General features: G+C 46.6%; 1 protein-coding gene and 1 pseudogene across 9 annotated transcripts in view; one reads left to right on the top strand and one right to left on the bottom strand.

Moving 5' to 3' along the window:
* The window catches only part of LOC129777175 (pyridoxal phosphate phosphatase PHOSPHO2-like), a 108,650-nt gene that overhangs the window by 31,200 nt on the left and 55,415 nt on the right, over positions 1-22,035 (top strand). The gene's annotated exons all lie outside the window — the stretch shown is intronic.
* On the bottom strand, positions 9,291-9,443 carry LOC129780855 (5.8S ribosomal RNA; annotated as a pseudogene).

Raw genomic sequence — 22,035 nt, 5'->3', positions numbered from 1 at the left:
TAGGACGCGGTTCTGAAAGTAGCTTCCTAGAATTCTGCACAGGTACCCAGGAACCTTCATACGGTGTAGGGACTCGGCAATGGCTTCCCAGCTAGCGCTGTTGAAAGCATTCCTCACGTCGATCGTTACTATAGCACAATGTCGGTCGCCCCTCCGCTTTTGCTGTGATGCCTTCTCTGCTTTTTCAACCACTGTCCGGATAGCATCAACGGTGGACCTGCCTTTCCGGAATCCAAACTGCATCTTTGACAGACCATGGTCACTCTCCGTACATTTCGTCAGTCTGTTGAGGATAATCCTTTCCAAGAGTTTCCCGAGCGTATCCAGCAGGCATATAGGCCTATAGGATGTTGGTACCCCCGGGGGCTTTCCTGGTTTTGGCAGCAACTCTAACTTTTGGATCTTCCATTTCTTAGGAAAGTGACCATCATCCAGGCATTTCTGTAGCACTATCCTGAAGATGTCCGGGAACGCCTGAATCGCCGTTTTCAAGGCCGCGTTGGGGATTCCGTCGGGGCCGGGCGCTTTCTTTACCTGCAGTCTCTTCGCCACTGCTACCAGTTCTTCATTGGAAACTTGAGAACGTTCGGTAGCTATTTCGGCGTACGGTGTCGGTGGCCATATCGTAGGATCATGCATCGGAAATAAACCCTCCACAATGACCTTCAGCTTCTCGGGACACGATTCGACGGGCTGCACAGGTCCTCTGATCTTCGCCATCACGACTCGATACGCGTTGCCCCATGGGTTGGCATCTGCCTCTCGGCACAGCTCCTTAAAACAGTTCGCTTTGCTCATTGTAATTTCCCGTTTCAAGGCGGCTCTAGCTGCTCGGTACACCGTATTACGTTCCTCTCTATCAGCACTGTTTCGTGCTCTCTGAGCGCGTCTTCTGGCTCGAAGACAGCTAGCGCCAAGGTTGCGGAGAGAGTCGTTCCACCAGTAAGCTGGGCGTCTTCCATTTTTTGGTGCAACTTTCCTCGGCATGGTAGTGTCGCATGCTCTCACCAGTAGATCTGTCAACTTTTCTGCGTTCCAATCTGAAACTCCGCTATCTAGACGAAGTGCTTCGACGAAAAGGTCCTTGTCGAAAGCATTCGTTTTCCACTTCCGCTCACAGCTTGTTGTCCTCCGAACTCGCACGTGGTTTCGTTGACCGATTCTGTACCGGATCGCCTGGTGATCACTGTGCGTATACGACTCGCACACTTTCCACTCCGTACTCGCCAACAGCGACGGACTGCAAAAAGTAACGTCGATGATGGATTCGCGCCCATCTTTCCGGAAAGTGCTGGTGGTACCTTCGTTCAGTAACGTTACTTCCAGCTTTGCTAGAGCTTCCAGTAGACTGTACCCTCTGATGTTGGTGCATCTACTTCCCCACTCCACCGCCCAGGCGTTGAAGTCGCCTCCAATGACGATCGGTGTTCTACCAATTAGTTCCTCGGTCATTGCGTCTAGCATCTGGTGGAATTTATCAGTTGTCCATCTCGGGGGTGCGTAGCAACTACACATGAAGATTCCATTAATTTTGGCGATTACGAAACCTTCATGTGAACCTCCAACCACTTCCTGGATAGGATATCTGCCCATCACCTGTATTGCAGCAATCCCTAAACTATCCGTCGCCCAGCTGCCGTTATCACGGGGTACTCGGTACGGCTCCGCTATGATTGCAACGTCGCATTTTGTCTCTGTTGTCGACTGCCACAACAGTTGCTGAGCTGTGTTGCAATGGTTCAGATTGATCTGAATTATCTCCATTACTGCGATTCTGCTAACGCCTTCTTATACGAGGGACACTTGAAGCTTCCTGTCGCATGGTCGCTGTCGTTCTCTGGTTTGCAGAGCAGGCATTTCGGTTGCTTCGTGCAGTCTCTCGCAACGTGCCCTTTCTCACCGCATCTCCTGCACAGTTCAGACCTGTCGGGGCCTGTGCAGCTTCTTGCCTGATGTCCAAAGCCCATGCACTGGAAGCATCGCTCCATCCGCTTGGTCACCCGGGGCACCATCTTCAGCGAGCAAACCGACCAGCCAACTTTTATTTTGGTCGTTTCTACCATCTTATTGGCTGCGACTGTTGAGAGCCGTATCGACGCCGTCTGCGTACCACCATACGCCTTCCTCATACGGATCGTCATTGGTGTATTGTCCAGCTTACACTGTTCTATCAACTCGCGCCTTAGCTCCTCGTCTGTCGTGATTTCGTCCAGATTTCTGCATTCGACCACTGATTCCTGGGAAAGAGCCCTCACCTTCACTTCCTCACCGAGCGACTTCGCAACCAGTTCCTTGAAGGCTGAACTTTTGACCGCCGGATCCCTCTTGAGCTCGAAGAGCATCTCTCCTTTCTGGGTACGCCTGGTTTTCACCACCTTCTCTCTCAGTTCTTTCAACTCCGGATCGTCCCTCACTTTCCGTAGGAGTGATGCATAAGTAACTCCTTCCTTCACCTCGACGATCAGGGCCTCTCCCTTACTACGCTCGCGTCGGGGCCTAGGTTTTTTTGTCTCCTGCACCCCTTTCTTCTTTTCTTCTTTCTTCTTTCGTTTCTCCGTCTGTTTTTCGACAGTGCGCCATCCGCTGCCTTCACCTTCCTTTTTGTTTCCCAGGTTATCATTTTTAACCTTCTTCAGGTCTTCTTCATCCCCTGGGGTATCCCTCTTCCTTTTGTCCGATCGTGGATTTCGTGGCGTCTTCGGCGTCTCCTGTATCTCGACGGACATCTTCACCCTTGCTTCAGCGAGTGCTTTTTCGACAACCTCTGCTCGCGTGATCATCTCCTTCTGTTCACGGTCAGCAGCCGTAACGGCCGATTTGATGCTTGTGACTAAATGTTTTATCTTAGTATGGACATTGTTTTTGTCCTTAATGAACTCGTAGAGTTCATTCACTTTTTTCTTGACCTCCATCAAGCTTGACCTCCCGACCTGCAGCCCTTCTAAAGAAGTGGTGGTGTTGGCTTTATGCGTTAGCACTTGTATCAGGCTACTCTCTCCTTGTTGTGGATCCTGTTGGTGTCCTGTAGGATTCGCTATGGCTGTCTGGTTGCGAATTGGTGATCTCTGGAGCTTACCGCTCCTTGCGAACACGCTCGCCTCTCCTGTTGGTGTGTCTTCATTCCCGTCGTTTCGTCTGTTGAATTGTTCGAAGGTATTCATGTCTGTTGGGTCCCAACTTCGGGCCGCTATCTCCGCTCGTTGTACATAGTCGCTATCAGTGATCCCATGGTTATCTATGCAAGCAGTGAGGCCATGCAGGGGTTGACACGGTCCTTCATGGGGACCGTGTTCAGAGCCAGATCAGCGCAAGTCAGGAATGTGACATCTGACGCCTAGTACCTAGTGCCTGAGCCTAGACGAGCATCGAACGTACCCGAAGACTTGCCAAGTTATTACCGGGACGGGGGCAATCGCACTATTAGCCCACACGCCGTTTCAGGAAGGTGTCACTCTTCCTTACTCAGGGAACAGGATAGTACGACTGTCAGCCTTCAGCGTCGTGTTGAAATCGTTTCCGTAACATGTCCATTTTCCATGTCGTAACCAGTATGTCGTAATCAGGATCTTACTGGCGTCGATCCTGATGTGCTTGGCACTCCTTGCGTTGCTCCTGTACACGGTATTTCCCCCGTGCAATCGCCAATAGGCTTTACCGCGCCCTTACTCGCGTTGTCACCCGATAAGTCGCCTCATACGACAGGGACAGGGACCAAGACCCGAAGTGCTATTCTAGGCCGGCAACTCCACGGCCAAGCATGGGCCAAGCAAGCATAGTCTTTTTTTTTTTTTTTTTTTTTTTTTTTTTTTTTTTTTATAGAGGTGAGGAACGCTCTTCCAGCCTTATCTGGGAAGGGATAACCCAGACGTCGAGTGGGGATCGCACCCACAAAAACCAAGCCCTCTACCCGTAGCCTCATTCCCCCCGGGACCACATCTAGGCGACTACTTCAGGGGGCGGCTGTGCTCATGCACTTCACGAGTTTTCAACGCTAACTAGCGTTGATCCTTCCCTTTTTCTCTATACATCTCATTTACGTTTCCGTTGTACTCCGCCACGCACATCCGCAGCACAGGCTTCCTTTTACCCGTCGAGACGTGTACCGATTAGGAATTGCCCTCCAACTTGACGCGCAACCCGTCACAGTCACCCTCGTGGGGTTTCTCACCTGTCGAGACGTGAACCGATTAGGAAGCGCCCTCCATCTTGACGCGCGCCCCGTCACAGCCACCCTCGCAGGATTTCTCTTCCCAACGGAGCGCCGATTAGGCAGTGCCCTCCAACATAACGCGCACTCCGTCACAACGACTCTCGTGGGGTACTACACTTTGCAACAGCCCTCGCATTTGTTCCTCTTCTATGGTCAGGGGTTATTACTACGCTGGTCGGCCCTCCACTTCCGCTGTAGCTCGGACATGATGTGTATGATTACACTGTTCACAGCGTTCCAGGTGCCCTCGTCGCGACACATTTTCTCTACTATGTTCCCGGCATGAAGGGCAGGCAGCCCCTCGCGTCTTGCGGTGAACCTGGGACACACAAATACCACGTGTTCTGGTGTTTCCTCCACATCTTCACACTCCGGACAGAGTGGCGACGTTGCGTGCCCGAACCGGTGCAAATATTGCCTGAAGCAGCCATGTCCAGACAGGAACTGTGTCAGATGAAAATTCACCTCCCCGTGCTTCCTGTTCAGCCAGGTCGATAGTTCCGGTATGAGCCCATACGTCCACCTGCCTTTCTCCGCCGTGTCCCATTCCTGCTGCCACTTCAAGAGTGATTCTACTCTCGCTGTTTTCCGGATACCCCTGATTTCCTTTCGTCTGTAGCACTCTCTGTCTTCCGCCAGAGTGATGCCAATAGGGATCATGCCGGCGATAACGCAGACTGCCTCCAACGAGATCGTCCTATACGCGCTCGCAACTCTCATCGCCATGAGCCGAAACGTACGGTCCAGTTTTCTACGATTCCGGTGGGTTTCGAGAGCCGCCGACCAGGCTGGTGCTCCGTACCGCAGTATGGACGAGGATACAGCAGCCAGGAGACGCCTTTTGCTACTGCAAGGTCCTGCGTTATTCGGCATTATTCTCGCTATCGCGCTAATGGACTTCTCTGCTTTCTCGCAGACGTAGTCGACGTGGTTGTTGAAATTCAGCCGGTCGTCGATCATAACTCCCAAGTATTTCAACCTACGCTTAGAAGTTATCACGTGTTCCCCGACTGTGATTTCCGCTCGCTGCACGGCTTTGCAGTTACTCACCATCAATACTTCCGTTTTATTATGAGCAATCTGCAGTTTCGCTGCTTGCATCCAGTTCTCTACTGAGACGATGGACTCGATTGCAAGCATCTTCACCTCTTCGAGTGTCTCGCCTGCCACTGTGAGAGCGATATCATCCGCGAAGCCCACGATCTCCACGCCTTTGGGAAGCTTCAGATTCAGTACTCCGTTATACATTACGTTCCAGAGCGTTGGGCCCAGGATAGAGCCTTGTGGTACTCCGGCCGTTATATTCAACGTTGTCTGCCCCGTGCTCGTCTCGTAGACTAGGACGCGGTTCTGGAAGTAGCTTCCTAGAATTCTGCACAGGTACCCAGGAACCTTCATACGGTGTAGGGACTCGGCAATGGCTTCCCAGCTAGCGCTGTTGAAAGCATTCCTCACGTCGATCGTTACTATAGCACAATGTCGGTCGCCCCTCCGCTTTTGCTGTGACGCCTTCTCTGCCTTTTCAACCACTGTCCGGATAGCATCAACGGTGGACCTACCTTTCCGGAATCCAAACTGCATCTTTGACAGACCATGGTCACTCTCCGTACACACGATTCGACGGGCGTCACAGGTCCTCTGATCTTCGCCATCACGACTCGATACGCGTTGCCCCATGGGTTGGCATCTGCATCTCGGCACAGCTCCTTGAAACAGTTCGCTTTGCTCAGTGTAATTCCCCGTTTCAAGGCGGCTCTAGCTACTCGGTACACCGTATTTCGTTCCTCTCTATCAGCGCTATTTCGTGCTCTCTGAACGCGTCTTCTGGCTTGAAGACAGCTAGCGCGAAGGTTGCGAAGAGAGTCGTTCCACCAGTAAGCTGGGCGTCTTCCATTTTTTGGTACAACTTTCCTCGGCATGGTAGTGTCGCATGCTCTCACCAGTAGATCTGTCAACTTTTCTGCGTTCCAATCTGAAGCTCCGCCAGCTAGACGAAGTGCTTCGACGAAAAGGTCATTGTCGAAAGCATTCGTCTTCCACTTCCGCTCACCGCTTGTTGTCCTCCGAACTAGCACGTGGTTTCGTTGACCGATTCTGTACCGGATCGCCTGGTGATCACTGTGCGTATACGACTCGCACACTTTCCACTCCGTACTCGCCAACAGCGACGGACTGCAAAAAGTAACGTCGATGATGGATTCGCGCCCATCTTTCCGGAAAGTGCTAGTGGTACCTTCGTTTAGTAACGTTACTTCCAGCTTTGCTAGAGCTTCCAGTAGACTGTACCCTCTGATGTTGGTGCATCTACTTCCCCACTCCACCGCCCACGCGTTGAAGTCGCCTTCAATGACGATCGGTGTTCTACCGATTAGTTCCTCGGTCATTGCGTCTAGCATCTGGTGGAATTGCTCAGTTGTCCATCTCGGGGGTGCGTAGCAACTACACATGAAGATTCCATTAATTTTGGCGATTACGAAACCTTCATGTGAACCTCCAACCACTTCCTGGATAGGATATCTGCCCATCATCTGTATTGCAGCAATCCCTAAGCTATCCGTCGCCCAGCTGCCATTATCACGGGGTACTCGGTACGGCTCCGCTATGATTGCAACGTCGCATTTTGTCTCTGTTGTCGACTGCCACAACAGTTGCTGAGCTGTGTTGCAATGGTTCAGATTGATCTGAATTATCTCCATTACTGCGATTCTGCTAACGCCTTCTTATACGAGGGACACTTGAAGCTTCCTGTCGCATGGTCGCTGCCGTTCTCTGGTTTGCAGAGCAAGCATTTCGGTTGCTTCGTGCAGTCTCTCGCAACATGCCCTTTCTCACCGCATCTCCTGCACAGTTCAGACCTGTCGGGGCCTGTGCAGCTTCTTGCCTGATGTCCAAAGCCCATGCACTGGAAGCATCTCTCCATCCGCTTGGCCACCCGGGGCACCATCTTCAGCGAGCAAACCGACCAGCCAACTTTTATTTTGGTCGTTTCTACCATCTTATTGGCTGCGACTGTTGAGAGCCGTATCGACGCCGTCTGCGTGCCACCATACGCCTTCCTCATACGGATCGTCATTGGTGTATTGTCCAGCTTACACTGTTCTATTAACTCGCGCCTTAACTCCTCGTCTGTCGTGATTTCGTCGAGATTTCTGCATTCGACCACTGATTCCTGGGATAGAGCCCTCACCTTCGCCTCCTCACCGAGCGACTTCGCAACCAGTTCCTTGAAGGCTGAACTTTTGACCGCCGGATCCCTCTTGAGCTCGAAGAGCATCTCTCCTTTCTGGGTGCGCCTGGTTTTCACCACATTCTCTCCCAGTTCTTTCAACTCCGGATCGTCTCTCACTTTCCGCAGGAGTGATGCGTAAGTCACTCCTTCCTTCACCTCGACGATCAGAGCATCTCCCTTACTTCGCTCGCGTCTGGGCCTGGTTTTTTTTGTCTCCTGCACACCTTTCTTCTTTTCTTCTTTCTTCTTCCGTTTCTCCGTCTGTTTTTCGACAGTTCGCCATCCACTGCCTTCACCTTCCTTTTTGTTTTCCAGGTTGTCATTTTTAGCCTTCTTCAGGTCTTCTTCATCCCCTGGGGTATCCCTCTTCCTTTTGTCCGATCGTGGGTTTCGTGGCGTCTTAGGCGTCTCCTGTATCTCGACGGACATCTTCTCCCTTGCTTCAGCGAGTGCTTTTTCAACAACCTCTGCTCGCGTGATCATCTCCTTCTGTTCGCGGTCAGCAGCCGTAACGGCGGATTTGATGCTTGTGACTAAATGTTTGATCTTAGTATGGACATTGTTTTTGTCCTTAATGAAATCGTAGAGCTCGTTCACTTTTTTCTTGACCTCCATCAAGCTTGACCTCCCGACCTGCAGCCCTTCTAAAGAAGTGGTGGTGTTGGCTTTATGCACTTGTATCAGGCTAGTCTCTCCTTGTTGTGGATGCTGTTGGTGTCCTATAGGATTCGCTATGGCTGTCTGGTTGCGAATTGGTGATCTCTGGAGCTTACCGCTCCTTGCGAACACGCTCGCCTCTCCCGTTGGTGTGTCTTCATTACCGTCGTTTCGTCTGTTGAATTGTTCGATGATATTCATGTCTGTTGGGTCCCAACTTCGGGCCGCTATCTCCGCTGTACATAGTCGCTATCAGTGATCCCATGGTTGTCTATGCAAGCAGTGAGGCCATGCAGGGGTTGACACGGTCCTTCATAGGGACCGTGTTCAGAGCCAGATCAGCGCAAGTCAGGAATGTGACATCTGACGCCTAGTACCTAGTGCCTGAGCCTAGACGAGCATCGAACGTACCCGAAGACTTGCCAAGTTATTACCGGGACGGGGGCAATCGCACTATTAGCCCACACGCCGTTTCAGGAAGGTGTCACCCTTCCTTACTCAGGGAACAGGATAGCACGACTGTCAGCCTTTAGCGTCGTGTTGAAATCGTTTCCGTATCGTGTCCGTTTTCTATGTCGTAACCAGTATGTCGTAATCAGGATCTTACTGGCGTCAATCCTGATGTGCTTGGCACTCCTTTCGTGGCTCCTGTACACGGTATTTCCCCCGTGCAATCTCCAATAGGCTTTACCGCGCCCTTACTCGCGTTGTCACCCGATTAGTCGCCTCATACGACAGGGACAGGGACCAAGACCCGAAGTGCTATTCTAGGCCGGCAACTCCACGGTAAAGCATGGGTAGTCTGAGAGGATCGAAGTGTACACCTCTCTGCAACTCGCAACTCCCAGCCTGTTAACCTATCGTTTGTAGGAGGTCTCAGGTGTCCAGATGCCACGCAACACGGTGGACACGCAAACGCGCACAACCTCTACGTGCTGGGCTCATCCCTTTTCGCTCGCAGCTACTCAGGGAATCCAGTCACACATCATTTGAGGCCTATAAGAACTATCTCATGTATGGAGAAGATGGAACACACAAAGACTTTCATCTTGGGACGTGTGTTCATCAAGCCGTGCGCCGGGGCCTTCGCACGTTTGACTATCTTCAATGTTTTTCCACCACCGAAGGCCGAAAAACACCATTACGCATATGCGCTACCTAAGCAGCGCATATAGTTAAATTGGTAAATATAGGCGGCACTCAAAAATGTGTACATCGCACAATGATTGTACGATGTGCAATATGCGTTCAACTTGTCGGTGTTCATGTGTCCTGCAGTTCACATTCTGACGCGCAATTTGCTGCGGTCTTCATCGATCCACGAGCCGAGTGTAGTCACACATCATTTGAGGCCTATAAGAACAATCTCATGTATGGTCCCTACAATAGGATGAAAGTTCGAAGGCCCCGGCCCTTCATCCAAGCAGTAATACCTTTAGTGCAGTAAGGGAGTGTAAATCCTTTTATCGATCTGAAGACCGAGATGAAAGGGTTTGTTGTATGAATTGAAACATAACGGACTCGCCAGGAGAGCATATTAAACGTACGTTCGTACAACACCACACACACAGATGGGGGTACGAGTACGGCGCAATTCCTAGTCCTCGCAAAACAACCACTGGGTAACGCATGTTTATTTTTGTTCAGCAAGACCCCAATGCGTTCGGTCTCCTCCAAATCAGATCACCATGGGGATACGATAATGATCCTTCCGCAGGTTCACCTACGGAAACCTTGTTACGACTTTTATTTCCTCTAAATAACCAGGCTCGGTCAACTTCAGCGTGTCAAATGCAGCCCTCGAGGAGCCAGCAAACTACTCGCCTCCAAAGGCCTCACCTAATAATTCATTGGTAGTAGCGACGGGCGGTGTGTACAAAGGGCAGGGACGTAATCAACGCTGGCTAGTGACCAGCACTTACTGGGAATTCCAAGTTCATATGGACCGTTTCAGTCCATAATCCCGACTACGTGGGCATTTCAGTGATTTCCCGTTCCTCTCGGAATAGGGTACACGCTGCTGCCCACATTGTAGCGCGCGTGCAGTCCAGAACATCTTAGGGCATCACGGACCTGTTATCGCTCAATCTCACCTTGCTTAACACAAGTTGTTCCATTAAGCAGAAGTCAACCTCGATGAGTTGACGTGTCATCAGGTCATACTACACTGCGCCAGCGAGCGCGCGCGGAAGCCGACCCGAAAGCCAACCCCACACGCACACATCACAACCGGACGACAGCTTCTACGTCTGACTGCTGATAGCGTTCTAGTTAATTTGATTGAGTCACGTTCGTTATCAGAATTAACCAGACAAATCAATCCACGAACTAAGAACGGCCATGCACCACTACCCTTAGTTTTGAGAAAGAGCTATTAATCTGTCTTACCTCAATAAGTTCCGACCTGGTAAGTTTTCCCGTGTTGAGTCAAATTAAGCCGCAGGCTCCACTCCTGGTGGTGCCCTTCCGCCAATTCCTTTAAGTTTCAACTTTGCAACCATACTTCCTCCGGAACCTGATTTTGGTTTCCCGGAAGCCACTGAGAGCACCATACAGTAGCGTCTCCCAATTGCTAATTGGCATAGTTTACGGTTAGAACTAGGGCGGTATCTAATCGCCTTCGATCCTCTAACTTTCGTTCTTGATTAATGAAAGCATCCATGGCAAATGCTTTCGCTTTAGTTAGTCTTACGACGGTCTACGAATTTCACCTCTCGCGCCGTAATACTAATGCCCCCAACTACTTCTGTTAATCATTACCTCCGGATCCGGTTACAAACCAATGAATATTAGGACCGAGGTGTGTGTGTGTGTGTATATCTTGTTTATTAGGCTTTAACATTTGTTCTACAGTAACTAGCTGCTCTGTCATTCGCCTAAGTTTATCTCTTTTACATTATTCCCTATATTCCCTATACTCCTGTTCACCATCACTTTGAGCGGGCGTTTTTTGCTCTGTTCACTCTTTTTCATTTTTTGAGTATTCGTGATATGGTGGGCCTATCTCTAGTCCCTAACTTAGATCATATTAGTCAAATTACAGTCTCTTATGAAATCACACGTTCTTTTTATGTTCTCAGTGCTATTTTTCAGAATTATTTGGATGTTGTCTCCTAGTCCATGTTTCCGTCTTTCAGTGTCGTACTTTCTACACTCCACAAGGATATGTTCTACTGTTAATGCTGTTCCACAAGTTTCGCACGTGGGTCCATCTTGGTGTCTCTGGCTCATGATTGAGCTGTGCGTCATCCAGGTGTGGCCTATCCTGAGCCTAGTAAGCAACTTCTGGTCCCTAGGGTTGTCTGCTTCGGTCCATTTTTCTACGCTGCATTTAATTTTCCTGAGTTTCTGTTCTCTGCAGTGGAACCAGGTTTTGTTCCATTCGTCCTTTATTGCTTCTTTGATCCACCTGATGGCATCTTCCTTAGGTATGGTTCTGTCTTCAAGTGGCTTGGATCGACCTTCGTTGGCTAAAACGTCAGCTTTCTCGTTGCCTTCAATCCCAGTATGGCCGGGAATCCATGTAAATCTTATACCTTTTTCCCAAGCTGTTGCTTTGGCCTGCTTCAGCCATGGGTGGTCGCAGTTTCCGCTTTCCAGCCCAGCCAGACGACAGCTTGCCGAGTCCGTGAATATTATTGAACCTTCTCTGGCAGCCTGGGTTGCCTTATGGAGAGCATATGCCTCAGCGGAGAATATGCTACACTGTTTTGGTAGTCTACCGTTTATGCACACGTTTGTGTTGGGGATCGTTATACCATACCCCACATCATTTTTTGTTTTCGAACCATCAGTGTATATTAGGCTTCTTCCTGGGTAATTGTATGTGTACATTCTGAAATTCGTTTTTGCGACGTTATTTGGGCATCCTGCCTTAGTATTGGCTTTTATTGTCCAATCAATAATTGGACATTGGTGTACCCATGTTCTTTGTTTGGTTGGTACACTTGTTACGGTTTGAGGTAGATCTTGATTTGTAAGCTGTTTAAAGCTGAAGTTTGCTCTTTCCAATAGAGGGAGGGTTTCCCATTGGTCTGATGTAAGCCTGTCTTTCAGTTGATATGCTTTTGTACAAATGTTTCTAGTGATTTGGTATTTGAGAGGGAGCTCTCCACATTCGGCATAAATTGATAGTACTGGGCTGGTGCAAAAAGCACCTGATGCTATTCTGATTCCTTCGTTGTATACAGATTCTAGAGCTTTAGTAGCTTTATCGCCTACTCTTGAGTACAGCTCAGCTCCATGTAATATTTTGGCTAATATTGTAGCGTTTACTACCTTTATTAGGGTACATCTGTTGCTTGGTTTGAACCTTCCTGCTATTATTTTCATTACTCTTATATAACCTTGTGTTGTTCTCTTAACGTCTTCGAAGTGTTGTCTGAAGGTTAATTTTGAATCTATTGTTACTCCCAGTACTTTCATTTTTCTATCTTGGGGGATTATGCATTCTCCCAGATGGAGCGAGGGGGCCTTTCTATGGTGTCGTCTTCTGCATATATGTACTAGTTTTGATTTCTGGGGATTAATCTTGAATCCCCTTTCATCGGCCCAACATTGTATGTGGTTGATCGCTCTTTGAGTTTTCCTTCTATTCCAGCCTGGCGTTTCACCGTAGTTAATAAGTGTAATGTCATCTGCGTATACCACCAGAGACACGTTATTTGGTACCCTTTCGAAGAGGGACTCCATAGCTATTAAAAATAGCGTTGTTGACATGACTGAACCTTGCGGTATGCCGTTTTGTAGGGTTCTAGATGAGCTCAATGCTCATTTGCAAAACACTTTAATTTTCCTATCGGTCAGGAAGTCTTTAACGAAGCTCAGAATGCGACCGTCAAAACCCCATACTTTCATTTGCTTTAAGATTGGTAGTCTCCACGTCCTATCGAAAGCTTTGGACAGGTCCAGCGAGACCATGTCTAGGTGGGCATTTTGCCTTGTGGCTGTATTAATTATACTCTCGACGTGTGCTAGGTAGGTGGTTGTACTTTTGCCTCTTCTAAAAGCATGTTGTCTTTCGTTTAACAGGTTTCTGTACTCTAGCTCATCAATGAGTCTTCTGTTGACCATTCTTTCTAATGTTTTGCCCACACAACTAAGGAGGGTTATAGGTCTATATCCATCTGGGTTCATGGTGTTGCTGCCTACTTTGGGAATGGGTATGATAATACCTTCTTTCCATTTTCTTGGTATTTTGCCGGTATGCCATACTTCGTTAAGTGTTTTTAGTAGTATAGCTTTACCCTTAATTGGAAGATTTTGTAGTAGTGGATAGGTTATATTATCTTCACCTGGGGATTTTCCTGTGGCACTGTTCAGTGCCCATAGGAGTTCTTTCATGTCGAAGCTTCTGTTGTAAATTTCATTATTTTCACTTATTTTTATATCCACTGTTTTCTCCTCGTTCTCTTTGAAGTTTCTGAAGGAGGTCTCGTAGACCTCATCTGACGATACTTTAGTGAAGTGCTTGGCAAGTTCTTCTGTTATGATGTTATTGTCATCTGTTATTTTTTGGTCAATATTCATTATTATTCTCTCACATTTGTATTCTCCTTTACATGCTCTAACTTTAGCCCACATGCTGGAGCTGCTTGTGTTTGGGGAGATCCCTGCTAGGTATTCCTCCCAGCTCTTTTTTCTGGCCGCCTTTATTATGGTTCTTGCTTTTGCTCTCTCTATTCTGAACTTTTTCGCGTTTTCCTGGTATTCAGGTGAGGAAGGGTTGGAGTTCTTCAACTTCCTGAGTGCCTTTTTACGGCTTTTTATGGCTTGGTGTACTTCGCTGGTCCACCATGGGACCTCTCTCTTTGGCTTGTAGCCAGTTGTTTTCCTCATGCTTTTGCTAGCCGCAGTTGTTATGATATCTGTTAGTCCCATGGGGTCTATACTTTCTATACCTGTTAAGGCACGTTCGATTTCACTCTCATATTTGTTCCAGTTAGCTGCTTCTGTTACCCATCTTTTCCTTCTTGTGGGAAGTACTGTTGTTTGGCCATGTTTTTGTAGTAAAATAGGGAAGTGGTCGCTTCCTCTTGTGTCTTCATCAGTTCTCCATAAATAGCTGTTGGGCAAATTATGCGAGGCTATCATCAGGTCTATTGCCGATGGTTTACCAGAGGTTGGGTGCATCCTAGTCGGATTACCTTCGTTTAGTATTTTCCATCGATGTTTATCTGTCTCCTCAAGGAGGAGATTGCCTCTTGTATCGTTTTTGTATGATCCCCAATTTTCGTTGTGGGCATTGAAATCGCCCACTAGTATGTACGGTTGTGAGAGTTGTCTCGCAATGTGTGTTATTTCTGCAATTATGGCCCTTTCATATTCGATGTTTGTATAGTGTGGCGATATGTATATGTTTGCGATCGTAAGTTTTAGTGGGAGGTGTATAGTTACTGCTACGACTTGCACCTTATCGATCCCACTTACATCTATCCACTTATGAGGTGCGTCGTGGAGTACTCCCAATGCAACCCCGTTTTTGTTTGGGTGACTGTGATCATTGTATATTTTCCAGTCATATTGACCACCTAGTACATTTTGCGGTATTTTGGGTACCATTGTTTCTTGAAGTGCAATGATGGATGGATAGTGTTCGTTTACTAGTAGCTGTAGCTCGTGTAGTCTGCCTCGGAAGCCAAAGATGTTCCATTGTAGTATTAGTGTTTCGTTTGTGAATTTGTGATAGCTCATTATGGAATATTAAAAGTTTCACTATAGCTCCGTTGTGTCACTTTGTGACATTTCGGAATCGGAAAAGTTTCCGCTTTTCTTGTTTTTCCTTGACGGAGGCGAGGAGTCAGAGGATCTTTTCTCTTTCCTCTTTTTTTGTTTTTTGTTCACTTTGTTATTAGGTTCGCTCGTTCTCATGCCCTCAGGAGCGCTATGGCTGATTGAAGGTTTTATCAGATCGGCTTCGTTATGAACAATTTTGTTTATCATGTTGTTCTTCTGCATCTCTGTAATGATTGATTTCAATTCTTCTATCTGTTGCTTCAGTTCTTGGATCTGGGCCTTAAGAGCGTTATTCTCGTTTATGACCTCATTGTTTACCACCAATCTTTGCTGAACTTGGCTTTTGGCTACATCAGCGTAACTTTTTGTTTGTCTTTGTGTGTTTACGTACGTTCTTTTTGCTTCCCCATATGGTATGTTTCTTGATACTTTAATTTTTAGTATATCGTTCTCTCGTTTGTAAAATGGGCAGTTTCTGTCGCCTGGCCCATGATTCCCTTTACAATTGATGCAATATGGTGGTTCTTCACAAGATGCGTTTATATGGTCTTTCGAGCATTTTTTGCACCTTGCTTCTTCTCTTTGGCATTTCTTCTGTGTATGCCCATATTTGTAGCATTTAAAGCATTGCTTTGGTTTCGGGAAATAGTGTCTAGTTTTAAGTCTTAGTAGACCACATTTCAGATGCTCCGGAGGCTCTGATCTATTGATCGTAATGATAAGAAGAGGCGTGTTAACCGTTTCTCTCTTTTCGTTTTTCCTAGTGAGTCTGTGTACGTTTAGCACACCTTGGTCTGCTAGCTCAACTTGTATCTCTTTCGTTTTCATTTCCATCATTTCTTCGCTGTAGACCACACATTTTGAAATGTTCAGGTTCTTGTGGTATTCTACTTTTATCTTTTCTCCGTTTACTAAGCTTTTAAGCATTAGTAGCTTTTCCGCGTTTCTGTTGTTCTCTAGAACAATCAGAAAGCTTGTGTCTCTTTTTATGTACTTTATTTCTATGATGTCTTTCGTTAGTTTGGATATTAGGACCGAGGTGTGTGTATATCTTGTTTATTAGGCTTTAACATTTGTTCTACAGTAACTAGCTGCTCTGTCATTCGCCTAAGTTTATCTCTTTTACATTATTCCCTATATTCCCTATACTCCTGTTCACCATCACTTTGAGCGGGCGTTTTTTGCTCTGTTCACTCTTTTTCATTTTTTGAGTATTCGTGATATGGTGGGCCTATCTCTAGTCCCTAACTTAGATCATATTAGTCAAATTACAGTCTCTTATGAAATCACACGTTCTTTTTATGTTCTCAGTGCTATTTTTCAGAATTATTTGGATGTTGTCTCCTAGTCCATGTTTCCGTCTTTCAGTGTCGTACTTTCTACACTCCACAAGGATATGTTCTACTGTTAATGCTGTTCCACAAGTTTCGCACGTGGGTCCATCTTGGTGTCTCTGGCTCATGATTGAGCTGTGCGTCATCCAGGTGTGGCCTATCCTGAGCCTAGTAAGCAACTTCTGGTCCCTAGGGTTGTCTGCTTCGGTCCATTTTTCTACGCTGCCTTTAATTTTCCTGAGTTTCTGTTCTCTGCAGTGGAACCAGGTTTTGTTCCATTCGTCCTTTATTGCTTCTTTGATCTACCTGATGGCATCTTCCTTAGGTATGGTTCTGTCTTCAAGTGGCTTGGATCGACCTTCGTTGGCTAAAAAGTCAGCTTTCTCGTTGCCTTCAATCCCAGTATGGGCAGGAATCTTTTTCCCAAGCTGTTGCTTTGGCCTGCTTCAGCCATGGGTGGTCGCAGTTTCCGCTTTCTAGCCCAGCCAGACAGCTTGCCGAGTCCGTGAATATTATTGAACCTTCTCTGGCAGCCTGGGTTGCCTTATGGAGAGCATATGCCTCAGCGGAGAATATGCTACACTGTTTTGGTAGTCTACCGTTTATGCACACGTTTGTGTTGGGGATCATTGTTTCTTGAAGTGCAATGATGGATGGATAGTGTTCGTTTACTAGTAGCTGTAGCTCGTGTAGTCTGCCTCGGAAGCCAAAGATGTTCCATTGTAGTATTAGTGTTTCGTTTGTGAATTTGTGATAGCTCATTATGGAATATTAAAGGTTTCACTATAACTCCGTTGTGTCACTTTGTGACATTTCGGAATCGGAAAAGTTTCCGCTTTTCTTGTTTTTCCTTGACGGAGGCGAGGAGTCAGAGGATCTTTTCTCTTTCCTCTTTTTTTGTTTTTTGTTCGCTTTGTTATTAGGTTCGCTCGTTCTCATGCCCTTAGGAGCGCTATGGCTGGTTGAAGGTTTTATCAGATCGGCTTCGTTTTGAACAATTTTGTTTATCATGTTGTTCTTCTGCATCTCTGTAATGATTGATTTCAATTCTTCTATCTGTTGCTTCAGTTCTTGGATCTGGGCCTTAAGAGCGTTATTCTCGTTTATGACCTCATTGTTTACCACCAATCTTTGCTGAACTTGGCTTTTGGCTACATCAGCGTAACTTTTTGTTTGTCTTTGTGTGTTTACGTACGTTCTTTTTGCTTCCCCATATGGTATGTTTCTTGATACTTTAATTTTTAGTATATTGTTCTCTCGTTTGTAAAATGGGCAGTTTCTGTCGCCAGGCCCATGATTCCCTTTGCAATTGATGCAATATGGTGGTTCTTCACAAGATGCGTTTATATGGTCTTTCGAGCATTTTTTGCACCTTGCTTCTTCTCTTTGGCATTTCTTCTGTGTATGCCCATATTTGTAGCATTTAAAGCATTGCTTTGGTTTCGGGAAATAGTGTCTAGTTTTAAGTCTTAGTAGACCACATTTCAGATGTTCCGGAGGCTCTGATCTATTGATCGTAATGATAAGAAGAGGCGTGTTAACCGTTTCTCTCTTTTCGTTTTTCCTAGTGATTCTGTGTACGTTTAGCACACCTTGGTCTGCTAGCTCAACTTGTATCTCTTTCGTTTCCATTTCCATCATTTCTTCGCTGTAGACCACACATTTTGAAATGTTCAGGTTCTTGTGGTATTCTACTTTTATCTTTTCTCCGTTTACTAAGCTTTTAAGCATTAGTAGCTTTTCCGCGTTTCTGTTGTGCTCTAGAACAATCAGAAAGTTTGTGTCTCTTTTTATGTACTTTATTTCTATGATGTCTTTCGTTAGTTTGGATAGCGTTTTTGATATCAAGAAGGGGTTTCTTGTTATCTTTCCATCGGTTTTTTCTGCCGTTAGGCTGAGGTAAGTTTTACCTCCTACTCCGCTCATTGTCGATACAGTTTTTTGTTTTGGTTGGTTTTGTTTATTATTCTCCATGTGATTCCCACGAGTCGCTAGGGAAAGGTGGGGTCCTCCGCGTCAGTGCCCTGCTGTAACACGGTAAGGGCTGCATACTGTGGGGTGCGCCCCGGTGCCCCACAGGCTCCGTTAACGGCTTCTCATTTATATCGCCCCTTCCACCACTCAGCTCTCGGCACGGGTCGCATCACACCTTAACTTTTGGGGCCCGTTTTCCCCCTTCCTTGTCTGCGTACGACCAAAGGTCCCACCGGGGTTGGTTACCCGATCTTTCCTAAGGTTGCTCATACCCCAGCCGGTACCTCGGGGAGGTAAGGATAGGAGTTCCAGGGCGGAAGCTGAAGGGCCAATAATTGGCACTGGATTGCGCTGTACCCTGGCTTTACCAGCCATTAGGACCGAGGTGTGTGTGTGTATATCTTGTTTATTAGGCTTTAACATTTGTTCTACAGTAACTAGCTGCTCTGTCATTCGCCTAAGTTTATCTCTTTTACATTATTCCCTATATTCCCTATACTCCTGTTCACCATCACTTTGAGCGGGCGTTTTTTGCTCTGTTCACTCTTTTTCATTTTTTTGAGTATTCGTGATATGGTGGGCCTATCTCTAGTCCCTAACTTAGATCATATTAGTCAAATTACAGTCTCTTATGAAATCACACGTTCTTTTTATGTTCTCAGTGCTATTTTTCAGAATTATTTGGATGTTGTCTCCTAGTCCATGTTTCCGTCTTTCAGTGTCGTACTTTCTACACTCCACAAGGATATGTTCTACTGTTAAAGCTGTTCCACAAGTTTCGCACGTGGGTCCATCTTGGTGTCTCTGGCTCATGATTGAGCTGTGCGTCATCCAGGTGTGGCCTATCCTGAGCCTAGTAAGCAACTTCTGGTCCCTAGGGTTGTCTGCTTCGGTCCATTTTTCTACGCTGCCTTTAATTTTCCTGAGTTTCTGTTCTCTGCAGTGGAACCAGGTTTTGTTCCATTCGTCCTTTATTGCTTCTTTGATCCACCTGATGGCATCTTCCTTAGGTATGGTTCTGTCTTCAAGTGGCTTGGATCGACCTTCGTTGGCTAAAAAGTCCGCTTTCTCGTTGCCTTCAATCCCAGTATGGGCAGGAATCTTTTTCCCAAGCTGTTGCTTTGGCCTGCTTCAGCCATGGGTGGTCGCAGTTTCCGCTTTCTAGCCCAGCCAGACAGCTTGCCGAGTCCGTGAATATTATTGAACCTTCTCTGGCAGCCTGGGTTGCCTTATGGAGAGCATATGCCTCAGCGGAGAATATGCTACACTGTTTTGGTAGTCTACCGTTTATGCACACGTTTGTGTTGGGGATCATTGTTTCTTGAAGTGCAATGGTGGATGGATAGTGTTCGTTTACTAGTAGCTGTAGCTCGTGTAGTCTGCCTCGGAAGCCAAAGATGTTCCATTGTAGTATTAGTGTTTCGTTTGTGAATTTGTGATAGCTCATTATGGAATATTAAAGGTTTCACTATAACTCCGTTGTGTCACTTTGTGACATTTCGGAATCGGAAAAGTTTCCGCTTTTCTTGTTTTTCCTTGACGGAGGCGAGGAGTCAGAGGATCTTTTCTCTTTCCTCTTTTTTTGTTTTTTGTTCGCTTTGTTATTAGGTTCGCTCGTTCTCATGCCCTTAGGAGCGCTATGGCTGGTTGAAGGTTTTATCAGATCGGCTTCGTTTTGAACAATTTTGTTTATCATGTTGTTCTTCTGCATCTCTGTAATGATTGATTTCAATTCTTCTATCTGTTGCTTCAGTTCTTGGATCTGGGCCTTAAGAGCGTTATTCTCGTTTATGACCTCATTGTTTACCACCAATCTTTGCTGAACTTGGCTTTTGGCTACATCAGCGTAACTTTTTGTTTGTCTTTGTGTGTTTACGTACGTTCTTTTTGCTTCCCCATATGGTATGTTTCTTGATACTTTAATTTTTAGTATATTGTTCTCTCGTTTGTAAAATGGGCAGTTTCTGTCGCCAGGCCCATGATTCCCTTTGCAATTGATGCAATATGGTGGTTCTTCACAAGATGCGTTGATATGGTCTTTCGAGCATTTTTTGCACCTTGCTTCTTCTCTTTGGCATTTCTTCTGTGTATGCCCATATTTGTAGCATTTAAAGCATTGCATTGGTTTCGGGAAATAGTGTCTAGTTTTAAGTCTTAGTAGACCACATTTCAGATGTTCCGGAGGCTCTGATCTATTGATCGTAATGATAAGAAGAGGCGTGTTAACCGTTTCTCTCTTTTCGTTTTTCCTAGTGATTCTGTGTACGTTTAGCACACCTTGGTCTGCTAGCTCAACTTTTATCTCTTTCGTTTCCATTTCCATCATTTCTTCGCTGTAGACCACACATTTTGAAATGTTCAGGTTCTTGTGGTATTCTACTTTTATCTTTTCTCCGTTTACTAAGCTTTTAAGCATTAGTAGCTTTTCCGCGTTTCTGTTGTTCTCTAGAACAATCAGAAAGCTTGTGTCTCTTTTTATGTACTTTATTTCTATGATGTCTTTCGTTAGTTTGGATAGCGTTTTTGATATCAAGAAGGGGTTTCTTGTTATCTTTCCATCGGTTTTTTCTGCCGTAAGGCTGAGGTAAGTTTTACCTCCTACTCCGCTCATCGTCGATACAGTTTTTTGTTTTGGTTGGTTTTGTTTATTATTCTCCATGTGATTCCCACGAGTCGCTAGGGAAAGGTGGGGTCCTCCGCGTCAGTGCCCTGCTGTAACACGGTAAGGGCTGCATACTGTGGGGTGCGCCCCGGTGCCCCACAGGCTCCGTTAACGGCTTCTCATTTATATCGCCCCTTCCACCACTCAGCTCTCGGCACGGGTAGCATCACACCTTAACTTTTGGGGCCCGTTTTCCCCCTTCCTTGTCTGCGTACGACCAAAGGTCCCACCGGGGTTGGTTACCCGATCTTTCCTAAGGTTGCTCATACCCCAGCCGGTACCTCGGGGAGGTAAGGATAGGAGTTCCAGGGCGGAAGCTGAAGGGCCAATAATTGGCACTGGATTGCGCTGTACCCTGGCTTTACCAGCCAGGACCGAGGTGTGTGTGTGTATATCTTGTTTATTAGGCTTTAACATTTGTTCTACAGTAACTAGCTGCTCTGTCATTCGCCTAAGTTTATCTCTTTTACATTATTCCCTATATTCCCTATACTCCTGTTCACCATCACTTTGAGCGGGCGTTTTTTGCTCTGTTCACTCTTTTTCATTTTTTGAGTATTCGTGATATGGTGGGCCTATCTCTAGTCCCTAACTTAGATCATATTAGTCAAATTACAGTCTCTTATGAAATCACACGTTCTTTTTATGTTCTCAGTGCTATTTTTCAGAATTATTTGGATGTTGTCTCCTAGTCCATGTTTCCGTCTTTCAGTGTCGTACTTTCTACACTCCACAAGGATATGTTCTACTGTTAAAGCTGTTCCACAAGTTTCGCACGTGGGTCCATCTTGGTGTCTCTGGCTCATGATTGAGCTGTGCGTCATCCAGGTGTGGCCTATCCTGAGCCTAGTAAGCAACTTCTGGTCCCTAGGGTTGTCTGCTTCGGTCCATTTTTCTACGCTGCATTTAATTTTCCTGAGTTTCTGTTCTCTGCAGTGGAACCAGGTTTTGTTCCATTCGTCCTTTATTGCTTCTTTGATCCACCTGATGGCATCTTCCTTAGGTATGGTTCTGTCTTCAAGTGGCTTGGATCGACCTTCGTTGGCTAAAACGTCAGCTTTCTCGTTGCCTTCAATCCCAGTATGGCCGGGAATCCATGTAAATCTTATACCTTTTTCCCAAGCTGTTGCTTTGGCCTGCTTCAGCCATGGGTGGTCGCAGTTTCCAGCCAGTCAGACAGCTTGCAGAGTCCGTGAATATTATTGAACCTTCTCTGGCAGCCTGGGTTGCCTTA

This window comes from Toxorhynchites rutilus, chromosome 3 (assembly GCF_029784135.1).
Source record: "Toxorhynchites rutilus septentrionalis strain SRP chromosome 3, ASM2978413v1, whole genome shotgun sequence".
Taxonomy (NCBI): Eukaryota; Metazoa; Arthropoda; class Insecta; order Diptera; family Culicidae; genus Toxorhynchites; species Toxorhynchites rutilus.
The sequence above is the reverse complement of the archived record's forward strand: the minus strand, read 5'-3'. Positions and strand labels throughout refer to the sequence as shown.